A 16,642-nucleotide genomic window follows, 5' to 3' on the forward strand; every position below is an offset into this window, starting at 1 on the left:
TGTTCAGCTGCTTTGACACAATCTACATCGTAAAAGCGCTATAGAAATAAAGATAAAGATGAGTTTGCATGTTCTCCCCATGTTAGCGTGGGTTTCCACTGGGTGCTCCGGTTTCCCCCACAATCCAAAGACATGAGGTGAATTGAATAAACTAAATTGGCCGTAGTTTATGTGTATGTGTAAGTTGTAGATTCATTTTGCTTTGGTGACCCCTGATTAATAAAGGGACTAAGACGAAAAGAAAATGAATGAATGAACAAGTACTACACCAACTGGAGGTCTGCATGAATAAATTTCAGAATAAAGAGCGGAAGCGATCAGTAACTAATGTAATTTTGGACGTGAGCGAGAGGTTTAACAATATCGCTCCCGACTCCCGAGCGAGCGAGCATGCATATGTGTGTGTGAATTTAGCTTGTTTGTTGCTGTCTATTTGCGTGTGTGTGTGTGTGTGTGTGTGTGAATGAGAGAGAGTGTGATCCTGTCTGTGTGTGTGTCACTTGCTTGGTTGGTGCTTATGTGTGTGTGTGTTTGTTTATACATACAGCTTATTATAGGCAGTCTGGACTCTGTATAGCTGGTGGGTTTTCTGTTTTGTTCTCTCACCCCCCCGCATGTTAGCAGGAACGGGTACGGCGGGTAGAAAACGGGGCAGGTCAGGAAGCGGGACAACAAATGCTAAACATAAGCGGGAGCGGTTGAGTTCGGACTAAAAACTGGCGGGAGCGGGATTCAAAATTTAGTCTTCAGATGTCTAAGACCAACTACTACTACTATAGCAATTAATAATGCTACTAATACAGCAACAACTACTACTAATACTACCACAACAACAACAACTACTACCACCACAACAACTACTACTACAATGTCTACTACTGATACTACTACTACTACTACCACCACCACATCATCTACTACTACCATTACAACAACTACTACTTTAATAACCATAACCTGCTACTACAACAACAAAAGGAAAATTTGTATTAAATTGTAATAATACTTCCAAATAATACATTTTTACTTTATCTTTAATCAAATAAATGCAACCGAACATACAGTAAGGTAAGAAAACCATTTAAACACATTAAACTATTCCATTAGAAGGATTTTAACACATACACCTCACACATACATACATACATACTTTTATCAAATGTTATGGTCAAATGTCTTTAACATGGGTATTTGTAAACATTACTCACAATACTTTTGATGCAAAAATTTTGTTGATTATAGAAAAAGTCAGTTCCTACATACAAAATATGTATTTATTTGTTCAAAGAAAATGTTAACACCGTTTAAATCAATTAACTATCATGAGACAGCAGAATACAGGCAGCAGAAAAATCATGTTGGCAAATCCAAAATGTGTGCTGCACATTTAATTTCCTCGTGCATTTGATTACACAAGTGGCTGGCTTTTAAATTTTCCAGTTCAAACCATTTTGCATTTTGATGCATTCAGGTGGATTCATGTAATGTTAATGCAGTGTAATAGCAAGGCTGGATTGCTTCAGCCTGAAAACCTGCTTCACCTGTCACTAGTAGTGAAGTGAGGAGAGCCAGTGCAGACCTCGAAAAGACCACTGAGGAATACACATCACAGGATGGTACCCAAATCTAAACCTTTACCTTGAAAGTAACAATACATTTGGCATAATTTCAGATTTTTTAAGAATAAATGTTTTAAAAAAAGGCTATGCTAAAACACAGTACGACTAAGTCTGCATATGAATATGCCAAACATAGTATAGTATTATTAGAAAAAGAGTAACACTCTACAATAACAGAGCACAAATAATTATTTGTTAATATGTAAACTAAACATTACTTGATTGTGAACTAATGATGAGTTAATGCATGTGCTAATCATGAACTATCTTTAACAACATGAACGCATGATATGTTAATGTCTAATTACCGGTATATTGTAACTACTTGGAGGGCCACATCATCATTAACCCATTCTTAACTACTCATGAACTCCTACCGCATTTACACTGAATAACAATTGAAAATGGTTTTGTCAACACAAACAGTTTAAACACATGAGTAGATAAGAATGAGTTAATGGTTATGTGCCCCTCCAAATAAAGTCATGACATAATTATACTGTAACAGCTTATAAGTTCATGATGGTTATACTAACAAGTAATTAAGGTAGTCGTTATTCACATATGAACTTTAGACTCATGTTTTAGTTAGATTATGATTAGCGCACGCCTTAACTCATCATTAATTCTTAATGAAGTAATATTTAGTTTACATATTAATACATCATTATTGATGTACTGTTATTGTAAAGCGTGACCAGTAAAAGTAGTCATTGTTCCAGCAAAACTTTATTAATCCATGACACTACAAACTTGTAAATGGCTGTGAATCAATGACTCTTACATTAAAGGTCACATATATAATTTTGAGAAAATAAAAGCAGCATGTGGCAGCATACTCTGTGCTGGATTAAAGAAGTGAAGTTTCACAAACTAATTTCAAGAGGAACATGTGATATGATTGATCACCGCTGGTGTCTCATCTGTAATCATTAGTAAGCCAATCAAATCATTCCAAACTTACTATAAATAGCCCGACTAGCATAACACTCACTTATTTTCTTCTTTTGAAAAATCCCCCCATCTACCCCATCTCCACCGTTCCTCCTTTACCAGGGGGAGATCTCGAGAACGACTTGATCTCGTATCCACCGACATGCTCATGGACCAAGCTGGAGCCCTGCACTCTGAGCTCAGGGTTATCTCCCTGGACAACATGCTAAACCTGCTATTATTATCAAGCAATATCTAGGTGTGAACTCTTGAAAAAAAAAGAAAACAAATACACAGATGAGAACAAAACTAGAAACAGGTGTGCAACATAATGAGTAACCATGGAAACAAATGTGGCCAGAATCAAGAGTGAATGCAGGTTGAGTTGATAATTAATATCCTCTTAAATGTACTGTTGACCTGAAAAAACAAATTCAATCATCTTTCAGTGTTTCTCAAATCTTCCCTTCTGCAAAAGATATACTTAAGAACGCTGGGGTCTAGATGGATCAAGGTCCCATACTGCATTTCCAAATTGGAAATTGGAAAATATGAATCACACATTATGAGAAACAGCTCATTAAGACATAGCAGACAATTTTTAAAAATATTTTTTTTTTGAGGTAGCATACTTTGTAGCTATTTAGAATAAAAAAGTGATCATACATAAAAAGCAAGCAAAAAAGAAAGTTAAAATATCATTATAAATGTTTCCAAATATCTCTTTGCAAACAGGCTGTGTTTCACAGGTATTCTTCCACCCCCTCAAATCTCCAAATGTCCAAACACTTCAGAGGTAGCCTCAGGCTGAAAATAAAACATCCATTAGAAATGTATTAAGCTGAGCTGACATTATCCCTCCTCCTTTCATGGATGCAGAACGCGGCGTTTGTTGACACACACACACACACACACACACGCACGCACGCACGCACGCACGCACGCACGCACGCACGCACTCATACACACACACACACACACACACACACACGCACGCACACACACACACACGCACGCACGCACGCACACACACACACACACACACACACACACACACACACACACACACACACACACACACACACATACACACACACACTCAATTCTCAGCTTTGAAACCCAAAACCCCTCACAAAAAATGGGGTTGAAAAAGAATGACTGCAATTCTTCCCATACTAAAACCACAGCTTTAGTTTGTAAAAAAAGAAATAATAATAACAATAAAAACAGCAACCTGGTACCTTCATCTGTTGCAGAATTACACATAAACATGAACAGTTTAAACACAGGAGTTCATAAATAGTTAAGGATGAGTTATTGGTCATGTGCCCCTTCAAGTAAAGTCATGACATAATTGTACATTAACAGCTTATAAGTTCACAATGGTCACATTTAGCTTAAACTTAAATGTTAATTAATACATTAACTAACAACCTGTGCTAACAAGTAATTAAGAGCCATTAGAAATGTATTAAGCTGAGCTGACATTATCCATTCTCCTTTCATGGATGCAGAGCGCAGCATTTGTTGACACACACACAATCAATTCTCAGCTTTGATACCCAAATCCCCTCACAAAAAGGGGGTAGAAAACAAAGATTTAAGATGACTGCATTTCTTCCCAGACTAAAACCACATATTTAGTTTGTAAAATAAAAAATAAAATAAATAAATAAATAAATAATTAAAAATAATGATAATAATAATAATAATAATAAATACAGTAGCCTGGTACCTTCATCTGTTGCGAAATTACACCTGACAGGGTCTGATTCTGGAAGAGCTGAAATTACAGGCAGCCGGTACAGCCACGTTCAGCTGCCAGGGATCTCGCTTTTTGCAGAGAGAGCGCTGACGTAAATAACCTGAGGTTCATTCCCACTTCCTGCCACTCTGTAGATCATCACCTCCTGGGGTGAGCAGCCCTTTTAGCAGTCAATATAAACTGGCCATTTAGAGCAACAGCACTGCGCTAAATGAAGCAGCTCAATTAGCGAACGAAAGAAGTAATCCAAAAAGATGATTTTACAAAAACACAGGAAAGATCCAGATGGTTGTTTGTGCATTACACTAATGCGAACTGCCACAGTTTCCCCAAACTCATAGGAAGTGTACTTATAAACACCCATTCATTTCAAAGCGAGAGCTGCGCATTTGCAGATATTTATCTAACGTTCTTATCTTTTCACTCTCCTCTCGGTGACGGAGGGAGTGTCATTTTTTCCCAGGGTGCCGTCTTTCTCTCTGCCTCGGTGACATGAAATAGAGAATAAACTTCAGAATGAGAAACAAGAAGCTCCCTGGTGAGAGGAAGGCAATTACAGTCATGTCTGATGTGCCGCAAGACCCCATGAATAAGAAAAACAAATCAGTTTACAGAGTTGGAAATGGCTTAGAGAGATGTTTGAGGAAGGATGTCTGCTAGATTGTGAGACTGCTATGCAATTTTTATTATGTAAATGCACTACGAGAGAATGTGGAATTAGAGAACACTTGGTTTGATTTGGATTTAATACAAACGCTCCGAGCATTCAACAACATCCCGACTACTAAACAAAAAAAAAAAAAAAGTGAACCTACAAGGCCATGTGCGTGAGGGTATTGTGGCTCTTTTCACTGGAGTAAATCTGCAATCAAAGAATTAGCTGCAGCAAGCAAACACGTCTTGTGTGTTTTCCAAAAGCCTGATCCTTAAAGTCCAAAATCCAAACACGTGTGAGGCTGCACATTTCTTTACAGCTCAGTTTTAGAGTAAATTAAGTCTCTAAAGCATCTTGTCGCTGACTAATTCCAATTCTAATTCTTAAAAAGCAAGCCAAAACCTTTCAATTTCCCACACAGATGCTTGCAGATCGAATGCTAGGCAAATGTTGAAATCACGAGCGACCTGTATTCTTGCAAATCAAAACGGCTTCCTAAAACCTTCGTCAGCTGTGGCTTTTATGCTGCTTGGGACGCAGAGGCGTACCTTGCCTTAATGCGTAAACCTGCATAGAAGGGAGGGGAAGAAAAAAAAGCCATTTTGACTAAGAGAGAAACAGATTAATAAAGCTGGCAGTAGAAAGCAATTCTTCCACATTTGATCTTGTTATCTGTTTTACATTATTTCCCAAGGGTATGCTGCACCTCGCTGATATACAGCTCTGCGCAAATAATCAATTAAGCCAGCAGATTCTACAGCTTTCTGCTCTTGCTTTGTGTCAGAGCTTCAGCCACTTAAATAGATTTTTCTCCTCAACAAAAGGGCTGAAACGCAGAAAAAGAGTACCGGCTTCTGACGATAAGAAACACCGCCTCTAGATGAACACTGTGGGCCTCGCTTCTGTCAATGAACTTTTGTTAATGAAATTATTTTCTTTGTGTTAATCAATTTGTGCATTGCATTGTCTTGCGTAATGAAATTTGCTGTTAGGCTTGTTTAAGAAATAAAAAATAAATAAATATACAGTTATTAAAAGGATCATAGATCTCTGTGGAAAATGTGCTTGAGAAAACAAGCTAAAACAAAAGAAAAATGCGGATCGACATGTTTGTGGTGGTAGAAAACAAAAGGTTCTGATTTATCTGACTGTGCTTATAGCATTGATTAATTATTTGCAACTGTCCAGTGTATTGACTTAACAATGACTAGTTTACATGGACGTCAGTAATCACATTTATTTATTTTTTATTTTTTTGTAGCTGTGTATCATTGGTTAATTAATTTTTCAGTTTATTAAGCTTCAGTGGTTAAAGTTGTGCCAAATTATTTTTTTAAGTTGACTGACAAGGCTGTTTTAAATCAAGTATACTTTATGGAATAATATGGCACAACTTAAACCATTGAAGCTTATTTTATTTACAGCTGGTTGCTTTACAATTTTAAGTTAACTCAACTTCTAATTTTTACAGCGGTAAACACTCAATTGAAGAAATCAAAATTCAAAGTGTCCTCAACTGATTTTTTTTTTTACTTTCTTTAAACAAACAGTTCCAAACATGCAGTTAAATCGTTTTATGAGTAAATTTAACTCTAAGCTCGAAAATATGTTCACCTAACTTACAATTTTAAACTTAGTTAACAATTTGTAGGTTGTTTATTGGTTGCTAGACTAAGCTGACAAAGCATTGTTGTCACTCTGATACAAGTTTTATTTAAGGAAAAGATTACAAAGCACTGCATTGTTTGTGTGTTTTATGTTTGTCTGAGATAATTAGTCTACTGAAATGTGTATATACAAGCTAAAGCTGATTGGTCAGTTCTTGCCATGTGCCACACAAGCCGCACACCTCCTTTGGAAACCCCAAACTTGCGCAAAGTCTAGAAAAAACACGATATGTGAACAGCCCCTAAAAGGCTGCCCTCATTTGCAATCTCCAGCAGTTGATCTTCTTGCACAGACAGGGTGGATTCACCTAATTTGTTGACAAACGGGTTGCGGATCCATTCATTCCTTTGCAGTTCGTGGGTCCTTCACTGGGCCTTTTCCCCTTAGCAAAGAAACTTTCCAAAGATGTCTATTTCTTACTCATTTTGCTGCTTGTGGGTTAAATTTGAGCCCTCAATTGACTGAGATATAACCGAGAAAATACAGTATAAATAATACACGGTCAAGATAAAAGATTTTTCAAAATAAAAGATCGTTCAGACTCAGACAACAAATAAAACGTAATTAATTATTGATTTCTTGTGCGGCCCGGAAACAATTGATCCACAGACCGGTACCGGTGGTTGAGGACCACTGTGTTATTGTACATAATTTAATTAACGTCGTTGCGTTACTGCACTATCCACATTTCCTCTGGAGTTTCATGTTATTTTAGATGTTTCTTTTTAAATTGTTTGACTTTAATTGCAGTTTGGCACTTTCACTTTTATTCAAGAACATTTCATGCATGCCCCCCATTCAAACAAGTGAGTATGAACTGCTGGAAGAGTGTTGTTTTAATGGAACTCGATAACGCACGCCGCATGGAGAAAAAAATGTCTGAATTTTGCGATGCAGGTGTCTGTGGTCCTCCACTGGTGCAGAGAATAGTGTCAAACAGCTGTGTATGGACAATCCTGTCACAAAATGCTGTGAAAATCCTACACTACGGGAACAGTTTGATTAAAGTGTTTACATACAGTATCTGTACTAAACGTCAATACTGCAACCAAAATCGGCTTACTCCACGTCTTAATTCCATTTCTGTTTAGTTTGATTATGACTTTAGTTGGATTAAGGTAATCAAAAATCGCTGTTAACATGGTAGACTCTTAATCAGAGTATTGTCTTAATCGTATTATTGATGTCCATGTAAGCATACTCAGTGACATTATTTATTACTAGTTCTAAATGATCAAATGCATTAATCAAGTGCGATGAATGTTTATGATTACAATTCTCTACAGCTCACTGTTAATATCTTGTGACCACACACACTGCGAAATATAAATAATCCTACCTAAGAATGATTGTATTATTTATTATTATTTTGAGGATGCAAATTTACGTGTATAAACTGAATTAGATTTATTCTGTAATTTTGTGCAGTGTCAAGAATCTGGAATGTTGATTTACAAGTCGCAGGTCAAATTAATCTCAAATAGGGCTAAACTGAATACGATAAGCGTAACACTGCCAGTCCTAAACCACCCAACCCGCTCTGAGCTGGGATTTCCGCATGGGAGTCAGGTGCTCTAACAAGTAGGCTAAAGACCATGGCCTCTAGCCAGCAGTGTGGTTGTACCTGCACAGCACTTTACTAGCTAGCCTCAGATACATAAGTAAAGGGTCTGATTGAAACCACAATTTATTCTGGCAGTAAACTGCCTTCTCTGTGTTCTTCAAATTTGCTTATTTCTGCTTTCTAATTGCTTTATGGGATCTTGATCTCTGATTCAACAACTTTTGAAAGTTTAATAAAGTTATTTGTTGACATTTTTAGCAATTTGAAACAATAAAATATGTTGTTTGTATAAATTATGGAATAAAACATTTAATATTTAATGTTTAAACGTTAACAGAATGCGAAAAAATAAGAAACGCTAAAATACAATTTTGCTTGTTAATTTAGCTATATTTCTTTTAAACTAATGTCAGTAACAATGACATTCTGTAAATTAACAAAATGGCTGATATAACCAAAAACTATAATATTTATAACAATGTCGGCATTTTTTATTACAGTATGTTCTGCATAGTACTAACACAGCACATCTTGGTTTCTCAGTAGTCTTACTGTTGGTAAATTTCTTAAGGTTGTGTTTTGTGTTTCAGCGTTTGTATGTGTCTGCTAACACGGCACCTCCTGACATTACTTTTGCTCATCAACAATTTCTTAAGGCATACAGCGATTCTCCAGAGAGGCTGGAGGCTTGTAAGTGCAGAGTCTTCTCTAAAACACATGAAAAACATTGCTCAACTATCGCTGACACTGTCAGAGAGCCACACATATTCACATCCCCCCTCTTTTCTTTTATTTATAGTCAAAAAAAAAAAAAACATCAAGTCATAGTTTCCACTAAACCCTGCTTAGTCAAAAGAATTCATGTTTGTTCCTCCACAGCAGCTTGGGAAAAGCTGAGGTAGGATTTCAGTATCTGTTCAAACAATTTGTAAACACGGTGTGGATTCCTGTTCACATGGATCAATGAAAACAGCTAAAAATGCTGTATTATGCATAGTAGACCAGCAGCTAGTCACTTCGCATTTCTGTAGTTTACATGATGTTAAAGAAAACACCATTGTGGGTGTAAACGAACAGTCAAAACACATGAACTTTGCAGTTTTAGGTTTTGCCAGTGTCATTTAAACACTTTTCCTGTTCTGTGCCTGTTTGTTGTGATGGCGACTTATTGTGTTCACCTGTTCCTTGTTTTTTTCACTTCAGTGGTCAGTTTATGTCTTCTATTTTATTATCTTGACTGTATTTTTTTTTTTGCAAATCCATGTCAATTAATAGTCATGGCTATTAAGGCCGCATTGTGCACCATGCAAAACAGACGAGGCTTTTATACTTGATGCGTTCACCATTGAGAAATTCTTTTAAACAACAAAGGGTTGTCAAAAGAGACCGACCATGAAATCAGACGGATAAACATAGTAAGAAGTAAGAAGTTTCCGGAACTACATCATATTATCATTAATATCATTCAAGATTTTTCTAATCGTTCAAAGTTTTTAAATCAAACTTTATAGTGTCACTTGCTGTTGTTATTATCTTGAACAGTCCTATCTATTGAAGTTTATTAACATATTAATAACAACAGAACAATGGTCCTGTTGGTACAGAACAATATATAGGTACAGAACAATATATATATAATGGTACAGAACAATATATATATATATATATATATATATATATATATATATATATATATATATATATATATTTTTTTTTTTTTTTTTTTTGGCAAGAATATACGCCTTTAAAAAACAACACGTAACAAATAATTCACAAAATGTTACCTTTTGGTATTAATTATTTGCTTATTTTTAAACTGTTTATTTATTTATTTATTCATTTATTTATTTATTTTTGACCATGAATACATACATGAAGTACATTTCATCTAAAGATTTATTAAAAAATCTTTTTTCCTAAAGATTTTCATGTGCCCAATAACATTAGCTATTATATCCATCTACATACAAATCATTGCACAAAAATGAAAATCATCATGCTTTAATGTATATAGTGAAGTCATGCTTCAATGTATATAGTGGTCGTGTGTTATATTTACCAGGCCTTTGTGTATGACACAATAAGCTATGTACAAATATGTAAACATTTCTGTATGACGATTAAAATTAGTAGAAAAAAAGCACTGTTTTACCTTGCTAAACAATTTTTAAAAAATCAAGTACAAGCATACTAACTGCTTTTTTTTTTTTTTTTTGATTTAGCCCATTCCACAATTCACACATTGTTGTCTGGCTAGTTTCTGTTCTCTAACTATATGCTAAAAATGCAATAATCGTCCAACATTCCTGAGTTTGTCCAGAGAATGCCCAGAAAAACAGGACTAGGTTCAAATATTCTCATATACTTATATACCAGGTCCCTCAAGTTTTCCACACTTTTTTACAAAAACATTCTCCTTTACCACGGCTGTTGAGATTTCTAGCCAAGAATTAATATCCTTATAGAATGTCATCATTCATTCATTCATTAATTCATTCATTAATTTTTTTTTCGGCTTAGTCCCTTCAATCATCTGGTGGCACCACAGCAGAATGAACCGCCAACTAATCCAGCATATGTTTTACACAGCAGATCCCTTCTAGCTGTAACCCAGTACTGGGAAACAACCATACACACTTATTCACACGCATACACTAAGGCCAATTTAAATTATTCATTTCATCTATAGCGCATGTGTATGTCATAGGTTATCCCTATGATCACGCATGGATGGACCATAAAGATGTCTTTACATGCGTACCTGTTTCAGACAAAATCTCTTCAATGTGATTCTTATTCAATGAAATGTGGCACCATGCGAACAGTTCATTCAAGTCTCAAAAAATGTTGTGCGCTCGTCCAGCATGTTGCGTGCACCAAAAGCGAACCTCAGCCAACTCTGCAATGATGTCACATTCGCTGTGCGCACTCAAGCGAACTAGTAAGTGCGTAGAGTAGAAATAAGCCTTTATTCGATAGTCCAGTGGTGACTGATCAATGGTGAGCATCAGGGCACAGCACACACTATATTATCCCAAGAGGAAAGCTGTTAAACCAATAAACAAAATTTTATTATAAACAGTCAAAACTAAAATTATTCATACCCCTGAGCATTACATATAACCAAAAATGTTTAGAATTTAAATTATTTTATCATACCTTTTTCCCTGGTAGTAATGTGTGCATTTATTGAACATTACGTCAAATTTGTATGTTGCTCATGAACTGGGCCCTGGCCAAATTGGTGTCTGTCTATTCAGAAGTAAAGTATCAGACAGTCAGGTGACCTGAGGCTTCTCTCTGATTGGCATGTTTCAGATTTGCCTCAGGCTGCATCGCTTTGTGCTCCAGACCCTTCCACTCTCATCTTTAGCAAATCATTATTTTTTTATGTTTAACCGAATGTGATGGACCGTTCTTAACAGTGTGTTTTTTTATGCACTACAACAGACAGAAAAGCGCAATATTTCCTCAAGATGAAAGAGAATTTTCATAGTCTTCCAACAATCCTACAGATTATAAATTATGTCAACAGTTATCTGGAGAGGATGCAAGCTTGTATCTGCAAAGTCTTCATAAAATAAATGTTCAACCATTGCTGATGGTGTCAGAGAACCACACACACATGCACATTTCTAGCTCTTTTATTTTCTTTAGTCAAAAACATCAAGTCATACAACCCTGTTTAGTCAAAATAATTAATGTATGTTTGGGAAAACCCGATGTAGGATTTCTGTTTCTGGTTTGAACGCTGAAAATTCATAAATTCACACTTGAACGAGAAGACAAACCAAAAAAAGGCTCTCCTTCCTCACTTAAGTGTCGAACTTTCCTTAATACATATGACATCTCTTTATGCTGCGTGAAGTTTCTTACTTAAACCTGTGTGTGAGATAAAAGAAATTATTTGTTTATATTCCAGTCCCAAGTCTTGGTGGCAGCCTATTTTTAGCCACTCTCCTGCACAGAAGCCACGGTGGCATGTTTCTGTGAGGATCTGCCGAATGTCTCTGTGTTTTGATGTATGAATAAATCCAGCGCCCCGCTTGGTTTTGGGTGCAGGCCAGGCTGCAGTAGGCACCAGCTGTACAGGTGGCTTAGCTTCAGGTTGGAAGCTGTGTGAAGAGCTGGATTGATGCTGAATACAAAGCAAATTCTATAATGGTTTGCGCATGCCAGTTTGCGTAATTATAACAATACAGGAGCCAAACATGTCAGAACTGCATTACTGAGCAGAAGGAAGAGATCGCATGAATCGTGTTTCCCTTTCCATTGCAATACATGCTTTCTGATCCTCAAATAACGCTGAAAAAATGGCCTTGGCACCTTTTCACTCTGAAATTGTGTGTGTGTGTGTTTCACAAATAATTGCAAAGAAATGACAGGTTTCTCCAGGCTACTCAATATGTTTTGCGGTTACTGTGTCAGATTATGTTGTTGTCCTCATGCCCATTGTGGTTTATGACAGCACCACAACACCTTTTGTCAAATGGATCGGGCAAAAATGCAACATAGAATGTTGAATTTAATTTGAATTCTAACAAAATTATGAAGTTTTTTCTACAATTATTTGAAATTGATTCTTCAAGAACAGTGTACACTGATTTCATGTGTTCATTTATAGTAAGTCTGATGGGACGCTGACAACGGAGGTGCGGATGCAAATGCAGGGTTTACTAGGAGATTGGTCAAGCAATCAGATCATCCAAAAGGTGTAGTCATAAACAGGCGAGTGTTCATTACCGGCGGCAAGCAACTTAAACAATAAAACAAGGCAAATGTTCAAACTAGGGTAGGGCGATGTTGAACAATTTGGCATCTTACAACATCTAATGTGAAACATTGCAATGGACAATGGCATCGTCGTCGTAGGCATGGTAAATTAATCATTTATGAATAATTAATTCATAATGAATAAATTATTTGTACCTTACCGTTTCAACTACCTGACCGGCATGGTTTTTTTTACCCATAACAAAATCATAAATAAATAAAGATAAGTTATACACAAATTACCACCTGTCAATCACTTTTTTCATTGGAAACCAAATAGGGACTCGAATATGCAGAGCGATCTGTTTCGATGCACAAAGATGCACAACCAGCAGGAACTACCCAACAGTATCTGAGGTTTTCGCTAGCATTACTTTCTACAAGCGTGAAAGCGAAAGATTTAAGGAGGGTACTGACGCTGTGACACGTTACCTAATAGATTCAAAAGTTAGATAGAGACAAGACTAATCAAATATCATGTTTAACAACTATAGTGAGACAAGATCCAGAGGTAGATCCTTGATAAACTGTCCAACGTGCACTGCTCTCTGGGGTTTTGTGCTCAAAGCACCCGCTGACTGCCTGGAGCTCAGACGTGTGCATGACAGTGTGTCTGTATGTGTGTGTGGTCACGTGATGTGTGTTTTCAGCAGTATAGTGTAGACGGAGATCTTTACAGAAATGCTAGATGAAAGCCATTTTGGACGTGGATTGTTTTCATTCTAAAATGTCTACAGGATTTGTAGTCTATTTGACAGAAGATTTGTAGTTCTCCTAGCCTTGCAGTAGCTAGATTGCTGGTGACTGTAACAAAGTTACTGTGGATAATACATATTTAAGGTGTTCATTAACATTTATATGCTTTTAGTAAAAATATAATTTTTTTTTTCATGTTCATTTACAGTGAAATAATGGTAACAGATGCATCATTATAACAACCTAGCATTATTATTACATTGTGCATACATTTATTTATTTATTGTACATTTTTATAAATACTTATAAAATAAAGTAAAGCAAAATAAAATAAAATTAAGTTAAAAGTTAAATAAAAATAAATAAAGTGAAATAAATAAATACAATTAAATTAAATACAATTAAATTAAATCAATTTAAATAAATGGTGAACGTTTCTCTTATTTTGTCCATACTCTCTCTATATTTTTTTATCTAAGCTTGGCACAATGCATTTTGGGATCTGTGAAACATGCTGTAACTGATATGATGTATAACTGATGCATTGCTATTAGATTCAAAATATTATATATGAATAAACAAACTGTTAAAAGGTATTATCCTGTTTTATATTGCAAACTGGAATTTATTATAATGATCACAAAAACACCTTGTTGTGCACAACGTTTTATCATTTACCGCATTTGCTGTTTACTCCATAAAAATAGCGTAGTTCTATCGTGAAATAAGGTCTATGGATAATGAATCAGAAGACTCACAAATTCATCTGACTTATAATGCTGTAGATTTTGGAACAAACCATTCTGATCTAATATTGGTACATTGAAAAAAATCATAGTATGGCTTCTTTTTTTTAATAGTCGTGACTAATGCTTACTCAAATCTCCACCTCTCTGTGTCTTTAGTTACGTGGTGCATCTTACAAGGTTAGCCTGTTGAGTGAGGCTCTGTCATTGCCGTAAGGCAGAGTTTTACCTTTAAGGTCAGTCAGAGACACGCAGGCCTTTGAAATTCTATCAGCAGAGAGTGTAATGAGGAAGAGAGGCATAAGAAATGATTCATGTGCGAGCGAGTCTCTCACAGGCGCCTTTTAGCAGTTAGCACTTTGACCCAGATTATAGCACCAACCTAAACCTCAAAGGGGAGCTCTAGAGATGGACCTCAGCGACATGACTTCTCTTCTTACTATATAAAAAGCACAAATATGCAGTCTTTCGCGTTCTTTTGTCCAATATTATCATTTTCATTTCCTTGTCTTCCTCTCGCTTTGCTTCCATTTTTCTCAAGCACACTTGAAAAAGGAAAAAAAAAACCTGCACAATCACGATTTCTCATTTGATTCAAATGGCCACTAAAAAGAGCAAATGTGTGAGGAATGAAATAAGAGGTCTTCAGTGTGAATCAGAGATTTTAGTCCTGTTTAAATTCATGTTGCACTTGATGTTTGATGGCTATTATTATTAAAGGTCACCTTCTTTTTGGACCCTTAGACAACAGGTCCCCAGTAAACACCATGTCATAGATAAATGTTTCATTTTGTCGAGTGCTTGGTAAAAAGACAGCTCGATTGTAGATCATTTCAAGCCTATTTTTAATTCAGATATTAAAACAAGTAGCAATTTTTATGAATGTGGCGTGAACGTGTTTGTATTACATCCATGGCACAGTTTAAGACCAAACAATGCTTTGATCATTTTAAATTACACATACGAGTATACTCGCACAATTTTAAATTCAACTTAATGTCTTTAGTATTTATACAATCAATATACATTTAATGACACCAAAACATACAATATTTGCATATAATAACATCTAAATACTTTTTCCCAATTAGACTCTAAAATCTTAATTCCATACTGCTCATTTTGAGGTCTCAAAAAACAACCCTGAATGTAAGTCAAGGTGAATAAAAATACATTCCATCACAAGTAACTATTCAATGCTTTCTTTCCTGCTTTTTACCCCAGACAGATGCATCTTGACATCACAAGGTACTTGATCCTTGGCTCAATGGGGAGAATGGCTGTGAAAGCTATACCATTGTCCAAAACTTTCCTCCTTCTCCATTTATGAGAGAAGAATGGCAGGACAGCACTCTTTCCTAAAAGCTCTGTAAAAAGCCAAGGTGACTGCTGGGTCACAAGTGAGAAATGGGAAAATGGCTGTGGGCTTTGCGTCCAGCGGCAGATAACATGAGAAAGCACTATCTCCTCTCAGCACATTTCTGCGTGGAGGAAAAATCCAATGCTGTAGAATTCGCAACAGACATTGCTTCTTGCTCTCTGTCTCTCTCATTGAAATGATGGACAGTTCATTGTTTATCTATTACAATAGATACTGTGCATCAAAGTCTAGACAAAGGGTCTATAGGGGCAATACTGCTTGCACGCTGGCAAGAATCATTTAGAAAAAGATTTTAGATTTTAGTTTTAAAAAGTATCAGTACATGAACAATAAATATAAAAAAAATAAAATAAAATAAAAAAAAATCATGTCAGTGCAATTTCAACCAAAAACTGACTGTAAATTATAATGAAATATGCACTGAATGCACTGAATTAAACAAATTTTCTTTAAGAAAAAAGGTAATCAATTAAATAAATTAAAAATGTGGAAAAGAAATGCTTTTGAAAGCATACTTAAAACATAGTATAGTATAGTATAGTATAGTATAGTATAGTATAGTATAGTATAGTATAGTATAGTATAGTATATACAGAGAAATACAATAGTAAAGTAAGCTAGTAAATCTCACAGAAAATTCTATTAAGGATGCATTATGTAAGTTGGACACCCAGTGGTTAAACTAGTTATTGCAATCTGATTTTAAAACACACGCAAGTGCATGTTGCCAGATTGACGACAGCAAGCCTGACTATCAAGCCTAAAGGCTGATTTAAGTCATTTTCTAAAAAATAAAAGCAAAGGAACATGACAGAAGGAATATTTTCTATATTAAAAAGTTT

General features: G+C 35.7%; 1 protein-coding gene across 4 annotated transcripts in view; it reads right to left on the bottom strand.

The window, feature by feature from the left end:
- Nucleotides 1–16,642, bottom strand: part of mgat4c (mgat4 family member C) — a 211,078-nt gene that overhangs the window by 15,336 nt on the left and 179,100 nt on the right. Inside the window, exon 1 of one of the 4 annotated variants that reach the window (XM_021473258.3) lies at nt 4,288–4,634. The exons of the other annotated variants lie outside the window; for them this stretch is intronic. The gene's annotated coding sequence lies outside the window, so the exon portion shown is untranslated. Of the gene's footprint in view, nt 1–4,287; nt 4,635–16,642 lie in introns of those variants that run through there. 4 annotated transcript variants of the gene reach the window in all.

This window comes from Danio rerio, chromosome 18 (assembly GCF_049306965.1).
Source record: "Danio rerio strain Tuebingen ecotype United States chromosome 18, GRCz12tu, whole genome shotgun sequence".
NCBI classification, from domain to species: Eukaryota; Metazoa; Chordata; class Actinopteri; order Cypriniformes; family Danionidae; genus Danio; species Danio rerio.